Here is a 20686-nt window from a genome sequence, read left to right on the forward strand (position 1 = left end):
CCCCCCAAACCCAGAGCCCCTTCTTGCACCCCAGAGCCCTCATCCCCCTGCCCCAGCCCAGAGCTTCCTCCCACACCTGGAACCCATCATCCCTGCCCCCACCCCAGAGCCATCACCCCCGTCCTGGACCCCAACCCCCTGCCTCAACCCACAGCCCCCTCCTGCACTCTGAATCCCTCGGCCCCACCCTGCAGCCTGGAGCCCCCTCCTCCACCCCAAACCCCTCATCTCCCCACAGCTCCCACAGGCAGACCCTGGAGCTCCCAGCAGCCATGGGTGGCCGGGGAGCCCCCACAGCCCCACCCCACTGCGTATGGACACTGCAGCTCCTACGAGTGGACCCCAGAGCTCCCAGCTGCTGCGGATGGACCCAGGATTTTCCAACAGGCCTTGATGGCGTGAGGGCCTTGCAGCCCCACGTCATTGCTAATAGACCCTGCAGTTCCGAAGACCCTGGAGCTCCCAGCCCCCACAGGCAAGAGAGGGAGCCCTCAGCTCTCAGACACTGCAGGCAGAGCCTGGCCTTCTTACCAGGCCGGGGGTGAGGAGAAGCCACAGGCCCAAGCCATTGCAGATGGCCCCGTAGTTCCCAGCCACCACAGGTGGATGCCAGAGCCCCCAGCTGCCATTGGGATCCCCCAGCCCCCAACCACAACAGGTAGCTAGGGGGCTCCCAACGGCCCCTGGCCAAGAACCATTACCCAGCAACCAACCAACAAAGACAGGTCTCAATTCCCCTCACCCACCAGTGCTCTTCATTACAAGAACTCCACCAAAAACAGCCCCTTCCCCATGTCTGGCAACCCGCTCCCAGCTCAGGGTGACCTCACACCCCGTCGGGGCAGGCTCTGCTCAGCCCGGCTCCCCACAGCCTGCACTAAACATGTGGGGCCCAACCCCAAAACTTACTCATATTTTACCCCAATGGCCCCAAACTGCTGCTTTTAATATATGCAAATAAGGTGCTGCCACGCTCAGGCCACTCCCCAGCTCTCCAGTGGAGCCACCTGGCAGAGAACCAGGTGATATTTAAATTAGCCAGGACGTGGCTCAGTCATTGCCCTCTGCTACCAGCAGGTGGCGCCGGAGAGCTCCGAGCTCGCTCACTTCCCTTTCTTGCGTCGGCTTCAGGCCCCGGGTTACAAACGCACCAACCGGGGAGCAGGAGTGTGGGGCTGCTCCAGGGGTGACCAGATGTCCCATGTTTAAAGGGACAGGCCGGTTTGGCTGGACTTTTTCTTATAGAGGAGCCTATTACCCCCCCACACCCTCGTCCCGTTTTCCACAGTTGCTTTATGGTCACCCTATGGGGCTGCTCTGTGGGGACGGACTTGCACACTTGGGATGTTAGTGCAAAAAACTCCTCCTGGGCTGAGTAAAGGGCAGAGACCTGCCCTTAGCCTGCCCTGAGTGGGGGGTCACCCAAACCGACCCTCACTCGCCAGACAGGTGTCACCCTTCTGCCTGGGGAAAAGGCAACATGCCCCCACTCCCCAGCTCTGCGTGGGCGGAGAGCCAATGAGAACTTTCTATTAAAAGGGAAAGAGAATCAAGCCTGAGTTTGGGAAAACCCCACAACCACATTCAAATCTACACTCATAAGCAACCCCCCACTCCAGAGTACGCTGGGCAGTGCTGTGCCTCAGTTTCTCACCTTGCGGTGTGACAGGCCAATCCAATGTTCCTTTAACAGACCCCTCCGCTCTCCTTCCCCCAACCCCCACTCCCCTTGGGCAGCAAAGCCCCAGGGGTGGGGGAGGCAGCGAGTGATACTTCAGCTTCTGCTGCCGACACTCCTTCAACTGGCTCTCAGTTTGCCCTGTTCACTCTGCGTCGCTGCCGCTCCACGGCATTGTCCCGTCACCCCTGCTGCTGAGAGCTCCTGTGTCGCCACTTCCCCTGCTGCCACCTGCCTGTCTCCTGCAGCCTCTGCGCGGCCACCTAGTGGGGGAAGCTCGCTACAAGTGCAGCCTGGGCAGCCTCTGTCATTGCAACACCATGGGCAGGGCGAGAACCGCCAGCTGGGGGAGACTAACGCCCTGCCCCGCCCCTTCCACCTGAGGCCCCGCCCCTTCTGCAAACACCCCTCTGCCCAGCGTACACCAGCCCTTAGATCCCTCTTGGTATTTCAATGCAGGCACTGAGCTATGAGAGGAAAACATCAGCTCACAAACACAGAGACTGAATTCCCCACATTTAATCTCGCTGCACTTTCCAGAAAGTCACGAAATTCATTTAATTCTTGCTAGGACAGAGAAAAAAAATAAGTGACACTACGTTTTTGGCTCAGTTAAATAAAATTAAGTGTTTAACATAGTAAAATATGTCCTGATTCCGCTAAATAACACCATAACATGAAATAAGAAGAGACAAATCTTGTCAGTGATGACTAATTTTGCAAATGATCTTCCCATTATTAATTTCCACGCGGCCCCCTTCGAGGTCTGGGCACCTCCAGTGTCACTGCTCTGCATTCACCTTCCCCTTAGAATTGTTCTCGGACATTCCCAAATTTGGAAAATTGTGCAGTTCACAATGTGAATAGTGACCCGGCTCCTTCCTGCACCTGCTCTACATTGCTCCACAGCAGCTTCTCCCCCTGCAGAGTCACCCCGGCACTGCAGCGCAGCTGCCCAGGGTTTTGCAAAAATTAATAATACAGAGTTTGGAGGAAAGAAAACATTTGTGAGTTGTGCAAATAGTAAAAGGCAACAGTTGTGGTGTTACAAGAAGGCAGTTTTTAGTTTAATAATAAAACCCAGCTATATAAATGTAACTGTATGTGCAGCTCTGTGCACTCACGTTGGATGGAAGCTTAGTAATTAAATTATACAAGAGGGTCAGGTAAAGTGGCTACTGCCACCACTGTGTTTTGTCCCGAGAAACCTTTACAGACATTCTGAGGGGAAATGGGCCCTTTGCCCACAGAAATGGTCTATAGGGGACGGCTGCAGGCAGCAGGCGGAGAGATAATCTCATCAAAATGATTTGACTCCTGGGTAATGTAAGCAAAATCACTAAAGGAATGTCCGGGGTTTCTATTGGCACTTAACGTGCCTGCCCCTGGCTGTCTCTGGTTGTACAAGATGGACGTGTAATCGGGGTACAGTTGTGTAAAAAAAAATTATTGCAGTGCAAGGGATGTTAGACAAAACAAAATGGTGTGTGTAATTGTGTAAGGTTTTAAAAACCTAAACTGAGACTTATGCTTTGTAATATAATGTTCTGAAGGTTAAACTATGGAAGGAATGTGCGTTTTCCCAGGACGTGTGCAGTGTATATTGGAGAAGGGGTAAAAGAAATGCAAACAAAACATGGTACTTAATTCAAACCCTATTAGGGCTCCAAAGGGAGCCACAATAGGTTGTGGTTTCTTTTTCAGATCTGTGTGTTTTGAAGCAGAAGATGAAAGTGGAAAGTAATCAGAACTCCGGTGGAAGTTGTTTGTGTCCCTTTTAAGACAGTCTCTGAGCTGCTGATGGCTTTGGATCCAAAAGCAAGCCCGAAAGCCGGTGTGAATGCAAATGACCTAGCTGATGGGGGAAGGAGAGAACTGCCCATCAGTGGCAGCACAAAGGAGCTGTGAATAATAAATACATCTGGTCAGCAAACAAGCTACTGGAAGACTCAGATTGTGGCCCTCCAGGAAAGGGAGGTGAAAAAACAAGTCAAGCCTGAAAATAAGGGGGACAGGTTAACCCTAAGGAGTGTGTGTGTTTATGTACAGTGCTAAAGCTAAATCTACAGCTGTCTCTCAGCTATTACCTGAGGATAAACTTAAAGCTTGGTACAGCAGAGAAACTATTGCAAACTGGGTCTGTTGTGCAAGAAGGGAAACTGAGGCACGCCACCTCATGAATTTCATAAATGACCCGTGAGTGGGGTAATTCACTATCTGACTATAGAACAAAATAAGGACAGCCTGGAGGGAATTATTCTGCTTTTTCCTGCAATTAGCAAGGACATTTGTTAAAGGAAGTGGTATTATTATTATTAAGCACTAATCTGTCCCCACAGGGGGTGTGTGTGGAAATTGTTTCTTTTGTTTTTAAGACACTCTACAAGCAAGCTGGTGCCAGCAAAAGACTAACCCATAATACCATCAATCTATGTTTTGTGTTGTTTGTCTGTGGTGTTTGTCTTGTTGTTAGCATTGTTATGTTTCAATGAACAGAAAACCTCATGACATGGGTGAGAATGGCTTCAAAAGGCTGACCTGGGGGAAGATGTGGATGGAAATTCAAAATGCTCGACTAGGAGGCCAGCACCTGTGTAATAGCTACCGTGGTGCCTGGAAGTGAATGGGCAGCTAAGGTGGGCCCCACAAGCCCTATGGGAATAATGAGAAGGGGATTTGCTCGCTGGGAATCAATGGAGGGGTGTGTAAAATGATGTAAATCCAGAGAAGATGTCTGACTGTGCCCCTTCCTGATGGCCATGGAGGAGCACACCCAATGGCCCGTGGCAAGGGGTGGACAATTGGGTGTACTGTGTATGAGGTGTTAAGCTGGAAATGTACATATCACTGGGGACACAATTACACCAGCCCCTAACCAAATTCCACACTACACACTGCTCTCTGGGCTTTGGTGCACAGATAGATCTGTGAATCTTACTGCTGTGAATAATCGAACCAGCGCATACGGCCTTGTTAGGTAAAAAGCAAGTCCTACTCACCTCTCCAGCACCCGAGTTTGTGCGGAGTTGGTATAGGGCTCAGAAATCTGTCAGAGACCAGACAACAATTCGTTGATCAACGGGCTCACACCATCCTTAGCTTAAAAGCAGAGCTTCGGAGTAAGTGTGGCAAGTTTATTAGGGGTGAGCATCAATGTTTATACACAGAAGTAAACAAAGTGATTAACAGATCATAATGGTCATGCATAATCAATCAAGATTCTACGGGATAAAACAGGTTAAAATGCAAATTGGAGAAGACAAAGGAGGAAATGGCTACTTATGGCTACCTATTGGGAGGGGAAGGGTCATGAGTAGTTCGCAGGTCAAAACTTTTGATTAAAAGTTTCAGACACAAACATGTAGTCTTCAGTTCATAAAGAGTTCAGACTCAACATTCCTCCATTTGTAGCTATTGGGATAACTATTTACCAACAGCTACACCCCATTTTAAGGAGCCAAGGGCCGCTTGGCAATTTCAGCCTGGGCCAACTCGAAGAGAGTAAGGCCTTTGGCTGAAGTAGAAAAAGAATAAACTGACCCACATGAGTTTATGAGGGAGGGAACACATTGAATACAGCAACACAGTATTATAAGGATTACTATGGCCCCAACAACACCCACCAAGAGTTTTTTAACCCACCCAAATCCAGGCAGCCAATTCCATAAGGCTCCCCACCAATCATAAGGTGGCTGGCCAGAGGAGTAGTTCTTAGCCATTTCCCTTAGATGTTTGGTACGTTGAAAAGTGTCAGGGTAGGTGTTGTTTACAAAAACACAGCATTTTTCATAAGCAGAAAATAAAATAAAAAGGCATAATAAAAAACATACAGTTTGTCAGAATAAAAGGTCCTCTCATTTTTTTGAGTCAATTTAAGTCTGATGTCTGAAAGAGGTAAGCTGGTCCACTGGTTAGAGGCAGTATCCTCAGTGGTGGCAAGAGCTGCTGGTTCGTCACTGTGGTCCACTACGGCTGGCTTGACGTGGGAGTGGTGGATCCAGGATTTGCGTCCTTCCAGGAACACTGCAGTCTGGGTTGTTAAAAGAACCTGGTGGGGTCCAGTAAACCTCGGCTGGAGGGCGTCGCCACGAACGAACTTTTTGGCCCAGACGAAGTCCCCTGGTTGGAACGGGTGGATCTGTTCTTCCAGCGGCACGGTCTGGGAAAACTGTGAGGCTTTCCAAAGGGTACGGAGGCGAGCCTGTAGGGAGAGAAACTGGCACGCGGTCATATGATCCCCTCCCAATAGTGAAACATCAGCACGTGGTAGCACCCCGCCTTTGAAAGGGGGGTGTCCATAGAGCAGTGCAAAGGGGGATAATCCCAATACACGGGTTGGGCGAGTACGAAGGTGAAACAGGACCAAGGGAAGTACCTGAGGCCAGTTTAACCCTGTTTCCTGACAGTATTTAGCCAATGTAAGCTTAAGCTCCCTATTGTCAGAGGGCAAACCAAAACAAGAAGGTGCTTTTTCCCAAAAGCCTTTGGCATATGTGCAAAGTCAATTTGAAGATGCTGAAATGGAGCAGCAGGCGGAGGTTTTTTACCCTTAATTTTGTTAAGAGGCGGAGCAGGTTCATTACGCTGACATGTGCTGCATGCTTTCACTATTGACAGGCAGTAGGGTTGAATGCCTGGAGCATACCAAAAGCGAGCGATGGTGTCCACAAGGGCGTGCGTGCCGTAGTGACCCCCCTTATCATGGTGCCAGCGAACTGCCACGGGGTATGTGGAGCGAGGGAGGCAGGCTCGGCCATCCGGCATAAGCCAGGTCCCTTTGACCAGAGTGGCTCCGAGGCTTTCCCACGACTGTAGTTCAGCAGCGGGTACCAGTACAGGGTAAAAGCATACTTGCTATCAGTAAAAATGGTAACGGTCTTACCAGCGGCCAACTGGCAAGCTCGGGCCAGGGCATAGAGTTCGGCGGCTTGGGCTCCCCAGTTGCCTGGCAGTGAGGCGGCCTCTTGAATGTCCCATTCAGAGGTGACTGCATAACCGGTGAAAACGCTTGCCATCAACATAGAAGGAGCTTCCGTCCGAGAAGAGGATGCAATCAGGGTTGTCCAGTGGCACGTCAAACAGGTTGTTTTTTATTTGTAAGATGCTATGAACTACTTTCACACAGTTGTGCTGATCCTGGAGGACTGGCAGGTCAGGAAGCAAGGTAGCTGGATTAAGGGGCCCACACCTTTTAAAAATTAGGTTAGTGTCTTCTAGGAGTTTGGCCTCTAGCTGCTGCTGACGATGGGCCGAAAAGACTTGGGTCGTGCCCCTACGCAGAAGGGCTGACAAGGCATGAGAGGTCCAGACCGTGGTAAAATGACCCAGGGTCAGGCTCTTTGCCTTTGTGATCAGCAGGGCAGCTGCTGCCAGAGTCCGGGTGCAGGATGGGGTTCCCTGAGCGACAGGGTCGATCTGCTGGGAGTAAAAAGCAAGCGGGAAATGGTGGGGCCCGCTCAGCTGGGTAAGGACGCCACTAGCAATTCCGCCCCTCTCGTGGACAAAAAGGTGAAAGGGTTTGCTGTAATTGGTGGGGGGGCGGAGAGACCTGGAGGAGGCCACACTGTCCTTGAGTAACTGAAAGGCTTGGATCGTGTCTGGGGACCACTGCAAAGGGTCAGGAGCAAGGTTAGCAGTGAGTCGGTGGAGCGGTTTGCTCAACTCCCCGCAGGACGGCAACCAAGGGCGACAGAAGCCAATTAATCCTAAGAAACCTCGAAGTTGTTTCTTGGTGTTTGGCAGAGGGCAGTTTTGGATAGTCTTTATGCGGACTGGGTCCATTTGTCTCCCCTCTGGGGTTAACAGGAAGCCCAGATATCGGACCTTCTGTGAGACCCACTGAATCTTGTTAGGGTCTACCTTGTGGCCTCTGGTGTGTAGGTATAATAAAAGTGCCTTACCATCGATGCGGAGGGCGGCTTCTTCGCGGTTACCTAGTAGGATGTCATCTACGTATAGGACTAACGTGGATCCCTGCGGACTGGTGAAGCCTTCCAAGTCGTGGCAGAGGCATTGGCTGAAAATCGTGGGGCTGTCTCTGTAGCCTTGAGGAAGTCGTTGCCAGACATAACTTTGTCCCTCCCAGGTGAAGGTTGCACAGGAATGCTGAAAAAGGCTGATTTTAAGTCAATAACAGTGAACCACTCAGCATCCCAGGGGATTTGGCTGATGATAGTAGCTGGATCAGGAACTACTGCATGAAGAGGGACCACATACCGATTAATAACCCGTAGATCCTGTACAAAGCGCCAACGAATAGGGTCTCCGTCCTTTTTAGGAGGCTTTTTGACAGGCAGTATAGGGGTATTACAGGGAGTGCGCTGAGGGCGGACTAGCTTTTGTGCAATGAATCCCTCGACAATGGGGCGGATGCCTTTCCGGGCTTCCAGCGACAGGGGGTATTGGGGGACTGACGGGGGGGCTAAGGAGGGCTTCACTTGAATCCTTACTGGCTCTGCTGAAAGGAGCAGGCCAACATCAGTGTCAGAAATTCCCCGGAGGGTTAAAGGCAAGTCAGTGAGGTCAGGGGAGAGAGGGGGGGGGGTTTCCCAATTACCCTGAGCTGGGGCCGAATCTCCTAACACTGTCATCAATAATCCTACCCCTTCAGGAGTACAGGTTAAAGTAGCCTCAAGCTTACAGAGTAAATCCCGGCCCATCAAAGGGATCGGACAAGCTGGGGAAAAAAGAAAACGGTGAGAAAAAACATTTATCAGCATAAATAACATTTAGAGGCAAAGTGAGTCCCAGAGACTGTGGATTGCCTTCCACCCCAGTTGCAGTTTTAACCTCAGAGGATAGCCAGGGAGAGGGGGCATGATTTAAAAGAGAGAAAGTAGCTCCAGTATCAATGAGGAAACAGACAGGCAGTCCCTGGACTGAAAGGGTTAGACGAGGCTCTTTGCTGGGAGGGGAGAAAGTGAGGAAGGAGCCGGCTAAAGACATTAAGGAAATAAGACCATCACATTGTTTGCCTTCGCCCCCGGGGTACCGTCATTGAGAAGGCTGAGTTTGCTGCAGCTGTTGCTGTTGCCCGTAGTTGATCCAGGCCTGAGGAACGGGCTGGGCTGGTGGTGCAGGAGTGTATTCGTCCCTGGTGTAAGTATCTGCGGATGCGACCGGACCCTCTGGGCGTCCCCAGGGGCATTCACGTTTAAAGTGACCGGGTTGTCCGCACTGAAAACAATTTCCTGGTGGCTGGGGTTGCCAGGACCCTCTTCCCCGAGCACCCTGAAATCCCCTGCCACGACCATGGCTTCTGCCTCGAATACCACCGCAAAAAGCTAAAGCCATCAACTTATATTCTTCCTTTTCTCTTTCTTTTTACTACTTTCCCTTTCTCCCATGCAAAACTCCTCCCGAGGTGTGCCCCTCCATTTCCTCCTTATCCCTCTGCAGAGATTCCAATCTGGAGTCCTGCAGATTCCCCTCTGCACTCTGGAGAGAGTCCCCTTGCGGAGGAATAGGGGCAGGTGCAGTGGGGACCAACTGACGAGTTAAAACACGCCATGGTTTACACCCTTCATTGAAATAACATGGAGGGGGTTCACTCTCGGAAGAATACCTGACTGCCATAATTTTTAAAGATTTCCACAGCTCTGCTGCTGTGTCCCAACAAAACCAGTAACATAACTGTCCCGGATGGTCTTTTTCGATCTGGCTCCTTACTCCTCTTAAGGCAGCCTGTTCGAAAGAGCCATACGAAGGCCACCTCATCTCCGGGTCGGCCAATACCGCGGTATACCCAGTCCAATTCCTTACACACAGTGTGTACAACTTCCTCCTAGACATTCCTGTCTGTACTGGGAGTTTCCCTTCAATCCATAACTTATTTACAATCCCCAGCGGACTCTCAAGAGGCACGCTAGTCCCTTGACCCATGGTGTCTGACAGGAGCCCTCCAACTGGCGTTTATCCTGCTGTCCAGTACACGACCCCTCAATATTGAATTGGCTGGGAGAAATCTCCCGTGGCGCCTGCCAATTCGTATATGAGTGGTCTGACCACTGGACAGAGGCACCGCACCAGAAGGAATCCCGGACGAGCCCCCAAATTGTTAGGTAAAAAGCAAGTCCTACTCACCTCTCCAGCACCCGAGTTTGTGCGGAGTTGGTATAGGGCTCAGAAATCTGTCAGAGACCAGACAACAATTCGTTGATCAACGGGCTCACACCATCCTTAGCTTAAAAGCAGAGCTTCGGAGTAAGTGTGGCAAGTTTATTAGGGGTGACCATCAATGTTTATACACAGAAGTAAACAAAGTGATTAACAGATCATAATGGTCATGCATAATCAATCAAGATTCTACGGGATAAAACAGGTTAAAATGCAAATTGGAGAAGACAAAGGAGGAAATGGCTACTTATGGCTACCTATTGGGAGGGGAAGGGTCATGAGTAGTTCGCAGGTCAAAACTTTTGATTAAAAGTTTCAGACACAAACATGTAGTCTTCAGTTCATAAAGAGTTCAGACTCAACAGCCTGATTCCACACCATGTGGTTAAGTTGGTTTGGACAATAACCCATTTCTCTGTGGACATTCAATGGACTTATGATATGGACAAAAGCATGTAAAACCTGCAGCGGCAGCGTATTGCAGCTGCCAGCAACTGGACATGTTAAAAGCTTGACCCCGTCGAAGGAGGAGAGGAGGTGTTTCGGTGGTGGCCAGGATGTTGGACCATGCTGCAGTGCTCAGGTCTCTCGGTGTTGCTGTGGATTAAGTTTAATCCAATAAACATCTAAATGTTTGCACCTTCGGACTATGGGTATTGCTGCTCTGTGTGTACGCAAGAAGGACCCGGTAATGGGAGGGTGAAGGGATAAACCCTCTAACACTAACATCTAACACACATTTGAACCCCTTCTTTTCACACCGTTGCTCATTCTCAGGCGCTGCTTTGTCTCCAGACAGATCCATTCTCTTTCAGGACGGCCTTGCTCTTTCCATCTGTTTCACTCACTGAGGTGTGGGAGTAAACACTCCCCTTCCCTCTAGTCTCAGACAAACACTAGTATTAACTGTTTGCTACTGAGGGGTTTAGAAAGCATTTGTCAAAATGTCATTTCTGAGGGATTTTCCCCAAGAGCCAGTATTTTGTATTCAGACATCTCCCAGCTTCCTTGGTGAAAATAAGGCCAAGATTTCCTTGCAATATACAGGAAAAGGCAGATTTTCACCACAGATGGGTCTTGAACCCACAATCTCTGACTTAGAAAGCCATTGCCTTGTCTATTAGGCCACTAGGACCCTATGAAAGAATGGAAATTCTACCTCCTAAATGCATATTTCTCATAAGTTGGAAGCCTCTATCTTACCCCCCATGAGGGATTCAGTGGATGTGGGTGTTCTCCACACTACTGGGGGTGTCTGGTGCCCCTGTCCCTCCTGGTTAATAGCGGAGTGTGTGGGTGTCCCCCCGCCCGTTAAGGATCCGTGTTGTGCGGATGCCCCCGTTCTTCTCATTAAGAATGGTGCAATGGAGCATATGGGTGTGTCCCCCACCCCATGAACTAGCTCCCGTGTGTGCTTCCGCTGCCCCCATCCAGGCTCTGTGGTGTGTGGGTGTCGCTGTTCCTCTTTTCAAGATCCGTGTTGCAGGGGGGCGTCCCTCCCCCACAAGTCAGAATCCCCAGCATGTGGGTGCTCCCATCCCCCCCCCCTCCAGGCTCTGCGGGGGAGGGGGGTGTCTGTATAAAAAGAGACAATGTCTCACTGTCTTGCCCAGGCTACGCTGCAGGGGCTATTCACAGGTGCAATCCCACTACTGATCAGCACAGGAGTTTTGACCTGCTCTGTTTCCAACTTGGGCCGGTTCACCCCTTCTTAGGCAACCTGGGGACCCCAAGCTTCCCCAGGATCACCATATTGATGCTGAACTTAGTACAGACACCCGATGGGCACAGCCCGCTGCAGCCCAGAACTCCTGAGCTCAAGCGATCTGCCAGCCTCAGCCTCCCCAGGCGCTGGGATCACAGGTACCAGCCACAGGGCCCGGCTTCTTTGAGAGCCTGGCAGCTGGAGATTTAAACTCTGCTTGTGAGCTCTGTGCCTTGGCCAGACGGGGACAGCCTGGAACTGGGAAATGCTCCTGCTTCCCCAGCCCCCGTCTCATGTCAAGCTGCAGGCGCCACTGTCCTGCCAGGTAAGATCCCGGATGTTTCAGTGCCCCCTTCCCCCACCCAGGTGTCCGGGTACCTCTGCCCCCCCTACAAGATCCTGGGTGTGTGGGTGCCACTCTCCCCCACAGCGGATCTCTGGTGGGTGGGTCCCCAGGGTGTGAGTGCTCCCATCCCCCGATACAGGCTGGCGGGGGGTATAACTGGCTGTCCCTGTCCTGCCCAGGTGGTGCTACAGCAGCTGTTCACAGGGGCAGCAACCCCACTGTCACCCTGCAGCTTTAACCTGCTCCAGGGGTGACCTGCTTCACCCTCCTGTGGGAGCCTGGGGACCCCGAACTTCCCAGAATCGCCTGATTGATGCCGAGCTTAGCACAGACACCGGCTCAGCATGGCAGGGAGCTGCCCTGAGCCCTGACAATCAGCTTCCCTCCGCCTCCTGCTGCACAGCCAGGATCCCACGCGAGAGGCTTCGTACCCAGTTTGTTCAGGAGCATCCCAGGCTCCAGCTGTAAACTCCGCTGGTCAGTTCTAACCTTTGGCCACACGGGGGCGGCACTAACGGTCCCATCTAAACGCTGTTTGCGTTCGACCCTTCGGCTCGCAGATTGTAACCCGCGGGCAGATCTCTGAGTGCAGCCAAATCCCTCCCCAAACTGAACATTGAAGCAGCAGCTCCCATTGGAAAGATCAGGATTTTTGCCTTTAAAAACAAGGAAAATGTCTCCAGCGAGAGACTGAAGAAGCTCAATTGATTTCATTGACTGGAGGTTAAGAGGCGATTTAATCACTGGTTTAAATACGTTTTACAAATTCCCAGAGGGGGGATATGTGATTTGAAGGGTTCTTCAATTCACCAGACAAAGATTGAACAAGACCCCGTTGGCTTGCAGTCGATGTCAGAAAATCCCACCTGGAAATGACCATTTTTTAACCGTGAGGCTAATTATCTAGTGGAACAAGCTCCGCAAGGGAGGTGGTAATTTCCCCATCACTTGCAGTTTGTAAATCAAGACTGCAGCTCTTGCTGCAAGATACCTGGTGTGTGGGTGTCCCTGTTCTGCGTTTCGGGATCCCTGGTACATGGTGCCTCCCTCCCACCAGTTCAGGATCCCCACAATGCGAGCTCCCATCCCCCTACCCAGGCTTTGCTGGGGAGGGGAGGGGTGTATGAAAAGAGACCGTGTCTCACTGTCTTGCCCAGGCTACGCTGCAGGGGCTATTCACAGGCGCGACCCCACTACTGATCAGCAGGGGAGTTTTGACCTGCTCCGTTTCTGACCTGGGCCGGTTCACCCCTCCTTAGGCAACCTGGAGACCCCAAGCTTCCCAGGGATCCCCATATTGATGCCGAACTTAGTGTGGACACCCGATCGGCACAGCCCCCTCACCAGGCCAGAGAGAGCAGCAGGTTTCCCCGATTGTTTCCTGCTCTTGTTTTCTTGACTAGTTTCTCCTCTGCACCAACTTGCTCTGGGAGCCCTCAAGGTTGGGAGGGAGTTTAGCAAGCAAACAAGGTAGAATGGCAGTGGAGTATTACCCTGGACTCAATGGCATTTCTCCCTTGGTCTGTCTGCTTTGGGGCAGGGACAATAACACGTCCTGCTGCATTCGTTATTTCAAAGGGCAGTTTAGGATTTTCATTGTCACACATGGTGCACAAAGCAGGACTCAATCCTTGGTGTAAACTAAATGAGCTGCCCACAGGTTCTGGCAGCCACAATGAGCCATTTGGTGTGAGAGCCCAGACCTGACCCTGTCACAGAGGGAGCAGGATCATCTGTGACAGGCTGGAACACTGACCTATCAGCTCTTAACTCCCAAACTTTCAGTAAGTCTGTTATCAGTGCCTGTGAGTATGATTTAAACAACTATATCGGGCTGGACAGACCAAAGAGCTCTGTGTTTTGTCCTTCCACAGTAGCCAATACCAGGTTGCCCAAGAGTTAGTCAACAAGGCACCACTGGGAATCGAACCCAGGATCTCCTGTTTACAAGACAGGTGCTTTAGCCAGCTAAGCCATGGTGCCTGCTTGTGGCAACAACACACCGTCTGCCCACCCCTGACTCCCTGCCATCCCCACTGGGGCCTGACAAGCTTTGCTTGCGTTTGGCCTCTGCAAAGCAGAGGAGCAGGTGAGGTTTTCCTTGCAAGCTGTGTGTGTGTTTGTGTGTGTGAATCTTTGGCCAGGTCTGCACTATAAGGTTACTTCAGCATCATTATATTGCTCAGATGTGTGAAAAACACACAACGCTCCCTCGGTCAGCAGTTTTTGGCTGGTGCACACACTGCAATGCCACGTCTGGCGACAAAATTGCCCTGTTTTGGTGACAAAATAAAACCAACTCGACGAGAGGCCTAGTGCTTTTTGCAGCAAACTTGAAGTGACAAATTGTCAGTGTAAATGCTGCTGGTCATTATATCACCATAACTGGTTTCCACCAGTATCCCACCACATCTGCCATGAACTCACCTGCCCTGCATTCCTGCTACAGAGGCTGGGTCCCTCCCCTTTCATAGCTCCAGAAAGTTCTGACAGCTGAGCCACTATCTATACCGGGATTAGCTTGATAGAACTGCATTGCCAGCCTAAATAATGTAATTACACCAACCTAATATTGTAGTGTAGACCTGTCCAAAGAATCACACACACACCTTGGGAGCATCTGCTCCTCTGCTTTATAGAATACAAACACGAACAACACTTCTCAGGGCCCAGTGGGGACTGGCAGAGAGTTAGGTGTGGGCCATCTTTATCCCAGGAGAGATGGACTCTAAGGGTACGTCTCCATTGCAATGTAAGCCCAGGTGTGGCACGCTGTGCTCAGAGCAGCACCTGGAAGCCCCATATTCACCACTCTCATATAATGATGACATGGTTTGTACAAAGTCTGCCTTGTGATGTATCATTTCAAAAGTCTTGATCTGTTGAACATTAATATCTTGTTGGATTGTGTGTGCTTGCATTGGTTGGGAAGTTATGAAGTTTTGCTCTGTGTTACTGAAATATGTTATGAGGTTGAGAAATACCCCCCACCAGCCTTTCAGGTGTGACAAGGAGGAGCCAGACTCGCTGCTGGCCCATTGAAGGGATCCACACTCCCAAGGACTATCCCAGGAACCGTGTACAATGCAGACTTCTCTGAGATAGCACGGAGACAATGGACACTGCTTGACTCATATTGTAGCAAAGGAGCTTCCTAGCAAGTTGGAAGAAACTATGAAAGAGAGGTAGAGACATCATGACTTGGCCTCTCTCCCCCACACCTCAGCAGGTGGAAACACACCTGGAGGACAAAGACTGAACTGAACTGATTCAGAAATCAGAAGAGAATAATAACAATAATACTTGCAAACCAAAGTCCCCAAACAGACTAGTATTGGTTATTCAGCAGAAAATTTTCAGTTTGGGGAATTTTGTTTTCTCAGTCAGACTTTTCCAAGGGAAGCAGGGAGAAAATGTTTGAGTTGCCTCCTTCAGATCAGCTTGGCCTAGACACTAGCTCTGGTTCACGGTTGTGGCCTTGCTCAGGATGGGAGTATTTTAATAATTTGGGCAGGTCCCAGTGTGTTTGGGGGAGATGATGAGGATGTTCCCTTTTGAGATAAAAACTAAGAAATACAGCACTAGAGAATTTCTTTTTTAAAGAAATCTGGGATTTAAACATTTTATTTAAAGCAAGGGAGTTCTGAGTTTCTGAGAAGGTTTTTGTTTGCAAGAAGCAACATTGTTTGATCTGTCATTGTACCAAAGGGGGAGATGGTTGTCTACAAAGGAGGGGTGAAAACTAAATGCATCCGATGAGGATGGGATTTGAACCCATGCGTGCAGAGCACAATAGATTAGCAGTCCATCACCTTAACCACTCGGCCACCTCATCTGAGCTGTTAGAAAAAGGACAGGAGGAGAAATCTAAGGGCAGCAGAGCTAGGGACAATAAGGAGTTTTTAAATACTAAGTGGAAGCAGGGGCTGAATGAGCTCCCTCCTCACATCTAGTGAGGAACTGGGGGAAAGACTTCAGGAACAGACCGTTTTTCCATAGACACCTACTCTGCCTAGCTATGCAGCATGATGGGGCCGCTTTCCCAAAATGACCAGTTTTGGCTGGTGGCGGGTTACAAATCACTTTAGGATTGAGTGGAATGAAATGTTGTTATCCTTCCTGCATGAGTGAAGGGCAGCAGAACATACCTAGTCCGTCCTGATGGAGGGGTGGGTGGGTGGGTGAGGAATAGCTTTTATTGGACTTCGTAGAAGTGATTGAGAACATTACCCTAAACCAGTGGTCCCCAAACATTTCACTCTGTGCCCTCTTAGCCATGGCTGTGGCCCCTCGGAAGCTGCAGTCAAGAACCAAGGCTGGGAGTGGGGCTGTTGCTTGCTGGGGAGAGGGGTGCAGACAGGGGTAAGGGGGTCGAGGCCGAGCTGGGAGCCAGAGGCCCAGGCTGAGGGTGAGGGTGGGGTTGGGGAAGAGCTGGGACAGAGTGGGGCTGAGTGCTGCTCCCTCCATGGGGGCTGGCTGAGGCCCTGAGGTGCCCCCATGAATGTTCCTCTGTGTCCCCCTAGAAGTCATGCCCCACATTGTGGGGACCACTGAACCCTACTCGCTAAGCAGGGGCTAGTGATGCCAAAGCCCAGGGAAAGGGAGAACAAGTGTGGGGCCCCCAGCACTGGAGCCATGTGAAGGGGCTGCAGGAGAGGGGCAATGGCTGGTGGCCCAGGGAGTTAAGGGCAAAGGGGGCACAGGAGGGGCAGGAGTTAGGGGTGAAGGAGGTGCAAGGGTTGGGAGTGCAGGAGCTAGCGGTAAAGGGGGAGTGGGGATCCTCCAGGGGCAATGGGGAAGTGCCAAAGTACAAGCTTTGCCCAGGGCACCATTTCCCCTAATGCTGGTCTGAGCAAACAACTGGAAATGACCCTTCAGTGAGACCAGAACCATCGTATAGAAAAGCCCCTTTGTTAAGTGGTGGTGGCTGAGAGCTTAGGGAGATGAGTTAGAAAGCAACGGGCGTCTTTCTGTGGAGGTTTGATTCTTGCCTGTTAGGCAAGGCTGGTGCGTGGTGTCTCCATGGCTGTACTTTTCGTCTCTGTTCTGCCACAGGGAGCCAAGTCCAGACATATTCAGAGGCTCTATGCCAGGGTTTCTCAAACTTCCTTTCACTGCAACCCCCTTCTGCCAAAAAAAAACTGACTACATGGCCCTGGAAAGAGGGACCAAGCCCCTCCACACTGGGCAGAGGCAGGGGAGACAAAGCCTGAGCCCTGCCCCACTTAGGGGAGGGCAAAACCAGAGCTTGAGGGATTCAGCCCTGGGTGGTGGGGCTCAGACTTTTGGCTTCAGCCCCAGGCCCCAACAAGTCTAATGCCAGCCCTGGCAACCCCGTTAAATCAGAGTCACATCCCACTTTGGGGTCCTGACCCACAGCTTGAGAACCACTGCTCTGTGCTGAGGGGAGAGAGTTTTCCTGTGGGTGTAGTTAAGCCACTTTGCAAGAGGTGGCAGCTATGTCAGTGGGAGAAGCTATATCGGTGGGTGCGCAAGCTGTGGTGTTTACCACGTTTAAGAAGTTTAATCAAACCCCATTTTTAAAACCACCTGTGGTCTGGGAATGGCAAAGGAGCTCGATGAAGCAGGGTTTGTCCTTCAAAGTCTTGGAAATCACGATTCCCTATTCAGGTCATTGTGGGGCTATAGCTCAGTGGTAGAGTGCTTGATTGCAGCTCAAGTGATCTTCAAGTTGTCAGATTAGATGCTCTAATGGTCTCTTCTGGCCATAAAGTTGACTAATTTCTGAAAAACTGAGTGTAGCATTGGGAGCAGCGTCCGATGTTTTCCTGTCTAGCCAGCTTGCTTCCTAGAACGAACGCTCCCTGAATGGGGTGATCCACAGGGAGTAGCTCAAACCTCCAAAGTGCCTGGCCAGGGGCAGGACATTAGCACAGCAAGGGAGGGGTGTGGCAGTGACATCACAAAGGCCTTTTGCAGGATCTCAGACTATTGGTCAAAGGTGGTGGGGAGTTGGTGACCTCACAGAGAGATGCTGACATCAGCCAGGCAGGACAGGGGTCAGGGGCCAGGGAAACCTCAGAGACCCCTGTGGCTTTGCTTCAGCAAGTCTCCTTCTCCAGGTCTCTCTTTGAGGACTGAGAGAGTATTCGGGTTCACGTACGTGAGCGCCAGGAGGAACCTCTTTTGAGTTTTCTCCTTCCCTTTTCCTGATTTTACTAGAAAACAGCCATCCCTGTTTAGAAGGTAAGAGCCTCCTCAAGGTTTGAAACCTGTTCAGTCTGATCCATCTGGTGACAGTTGAATTTTAGACATGGAAAACACTAGCTTAAGAGGCAGAATTTTATTCCGCACCTGGGATTTTGTCCCTTAGAACCACTGGGGTTATTAGGGTTTGTCCTTTTTGTTTCACCTTTTCCTCCATCCATCCCTTCCTCCTTTCTCTTTGTCTCTTGCTTCTTTTGTCCTTTCACCTGTTCTCCTCCCAACACCAGGAGCTGTGTGTGTGTGTGTGTGTGTGTGTGTGTTGCAGGGGAGTGCTCTGCAGCTCCCACTGTGGGAGGTCCACCCAAAATGTGGGGCTGAAATAGTGCTCGGGCAGTGATCCCCATCAGTGACCTGGGCCATCCTTTGGGCTCTCTGGTGAGAACCCTCAGCCTCCCGTCCTCAGTCTCTACCCTGATTGGCTGAGCAGGGGGTTATTGACAGGGAGGAGACTCGGGTCCTTGTTGTTCTCTTTTAAGCCCAAGGAAATAAGTCATAACCTGTTATATGTTTGATACATTTTGCTGCTTCGCTGCATTAATGGTCTCTTAGCAGTTCATGATTCTCTCTAACATTGCAGTTCTCCTCAAATACTTGCTGAATAATTACTGTGCACTGTTGTTGGTCTGGAGCTCATCTGAGAGCACTTTAATCAGGTCATTCCATGTGTGAAATTCAAGGTCTGATGGTTAGTTTGAAAATCAGGGCTCTTAGGTCCTATTCCCAACTCTGCCACTGGCTGGCTGTGTGACCTAAGACAAGTCAATTCTCCTTTCTCAGCCTTAACTTCTCCCTCTTTCAAGAAGGGATAATAATGATCCGCTCCTACCTACCTCACGGTGAGTGGAGGATGGAGATCCATCGAAGAGTGTCACTAGGAGTATCAGAGGGGTTTCCGTGTTAGTCTGGATCTGTAAAAGCAGCAAAGAGACCTGTGGCACCTTATAGACTAACAGACGTATTGGAGCATGAGCTACTGCACATGGCTAAGCAAAGAGAACAAACCCGCAATCCCCCCTGTGCTTTGGGAGCCAGGTTTGCAGTGGGAATTCTGTAGTTCAGATGACTTCAAGCCTGGGCATTGTGATTCTTTACCAGTTTCTTTGGCAGTGGGGCAGCTTTGTGCTTACAGCTGTGATGGCCGAGTGGTTAAGGCGTTGGAGTTGAAATCCAATGGGGTTCCCCTGCACAGGTTTGAATCCTGCTCACAGCGAGACCTGTGTTTTAGCCAGTCTCTCAACCGGGCAATACCTCTGTACAACCCCCTGAGACACTCTCAATTCTCTCCCCACCCCAAGTCAATCCTGTTCTGCTCCTTTCATAGAGATCCCTGGGACACCCCCTCACACTGTGTCCCTGAGGGGTCAGGCAAACTCTCAGCACCTGAAGCCTCTGCCACTCACCTGGTGCCCCATAGATCAGCCACAGCCCTGGTTCTGCTCCTCTCTCTAGAGTGCGAAAGGAGCCGAGTCAGCAACTCCATGGGAGCTACGGGGCTGCAGAAACAACAGAGAAAAAATAGGTGCTCAGCGCCCCCTGGCAGCCAGCTCCCCCCCCACACACACTACAGGCCTTGCTGACAAGCACCTCCCACCTGCCAGGGATCAGCTGTTCAGTGGGGTGCAGGAGGCGTTGGGCAGGGAGGGGGAGGAGCAGGGAGAGGAATGGGGCAGGAAGATGCAGAGTGGGAAGAGATGGGACAGGGGTGGGGCCTGGGGAGGAAAGGGGGGAGTTGTTCTGGGCCGGCCCTGAAGGGAAGCACCGACTATCACAGTGACAATAGAAGTGACCAGCCTTGCGGGGGAGGCTGAGGGAGATCCGCACTCACCAGGTCTCTTCTCTCCCCCACGGTGAGCCAGACACTGCTCTCTCCTGGCTCTCACTCTAGCAGCTGAACACCAAGGAGCCATTTCCCCACAGGAAGTGCACTGAGTGCCCCTGTGGTGCTGGAGGGGCTGGCGCTGCTGCTGCCTGTGGGGCTGGCAGGGGGGCCGATGTCTGCACAGACTCTCAGCTGCCAGGCCGGAGGGGGCACTTGGGACCTTACCAGACTGGCTCAGTGAAGACGGGGGGTTGACAGAGCAATACAGACGCTCTCCAGAGCACGGAGCAGCAGCCGCCCATGCAGCCAGGCAATGAGCATTTCCCACAGCCTGGAGCCGAGGGGGAGGCGGCAGCTGCTGTTCCAGCTCCTCGGGGACAGGCCCTGTCAGCCAACAGCCACTTCTTACTCCCCACAGCTAAGGGCGTCGGGTTCCTCCGGTGGGGGTGTGGAGCAGCCGTTCGTTTTCCTGTTCGCACTCCTCTGCCGTGTGAAAATCGGGGAGGGGAGGCAGAAGCCCCACTTCCCTCCCGACATGACGCCCAGTGGGGGAAGCCAGGACAACAGGGTGGGGTGGCAAGTGGTGGCCAGACTCTCACCGCCAGGGTCTAGTCTAGCTCAGGGTCCAGCTCAACTTCCTCCCCGCGCCACTGGCCCCCAGTCCCCTTCCACCACCAGGTCAACCCGGGCACTAGGGCAGGAACAGGGTGAGGCAGCAAGTCAAGCCGAGCAAGGCAGGCAAAAGCGAGTCTTGTCTTCATGGGCCGCTCACAATGACGTCCTTTTTGTGTGCAA

The 20686-nt window shown here is 51.5% G+C and overlaps 3 non-coding genes across 3 annotated transcripts; 1 reads left to right on the forward strand and 2 right to left on the reverse strand.

The window, feature by feature from the left end:
- Window positions 1-13753: 13753 nt before the first annotated feature.
- Window positions 13754-13827, reverse strand: TRNAT-UGU. Its single transcript has one exon. It is a non-coding gene; the product is annotated as a tRNA-Thr (tRNA).
- A 1770-nt stretch (window positions 13828-15597) lies between these two features.
- On the reverse strand, window positions 15598-15679 carry TRNAS-GCU. Its single transcript has one exon. It is a non-coding gene; the product is annotated as a tRNA-Ser (tRNA).
- Window positions 15680-19200: 3521 nt separating this feature from the next.
- On the forward strand, window positions 19201-19282 carry TRNAS-UGA. Its single transcript has one exon. It is a non-coding gene; the product is annotated as a tRNA-Ser (tRNA).
- Window positions 19283-20686: the final 1404 nt, after the last annotated feature.

This window comes from Mauremys mutica, unplaced genomic scaffold (assembly GCF_020497125.1).
Source record: "Mauremys mutica isolate MM-2020 ecotype Southern unplaced genomic scaffold, ASM2049712v1 001466F_np12_obj, whole genome shotgun sequence".
Classification (NCBI taxonomy): Eukaryota; Metazoa; Chordata; order Testudines; family Geoemydidae; genus Mauremys; species Mauremys mutica.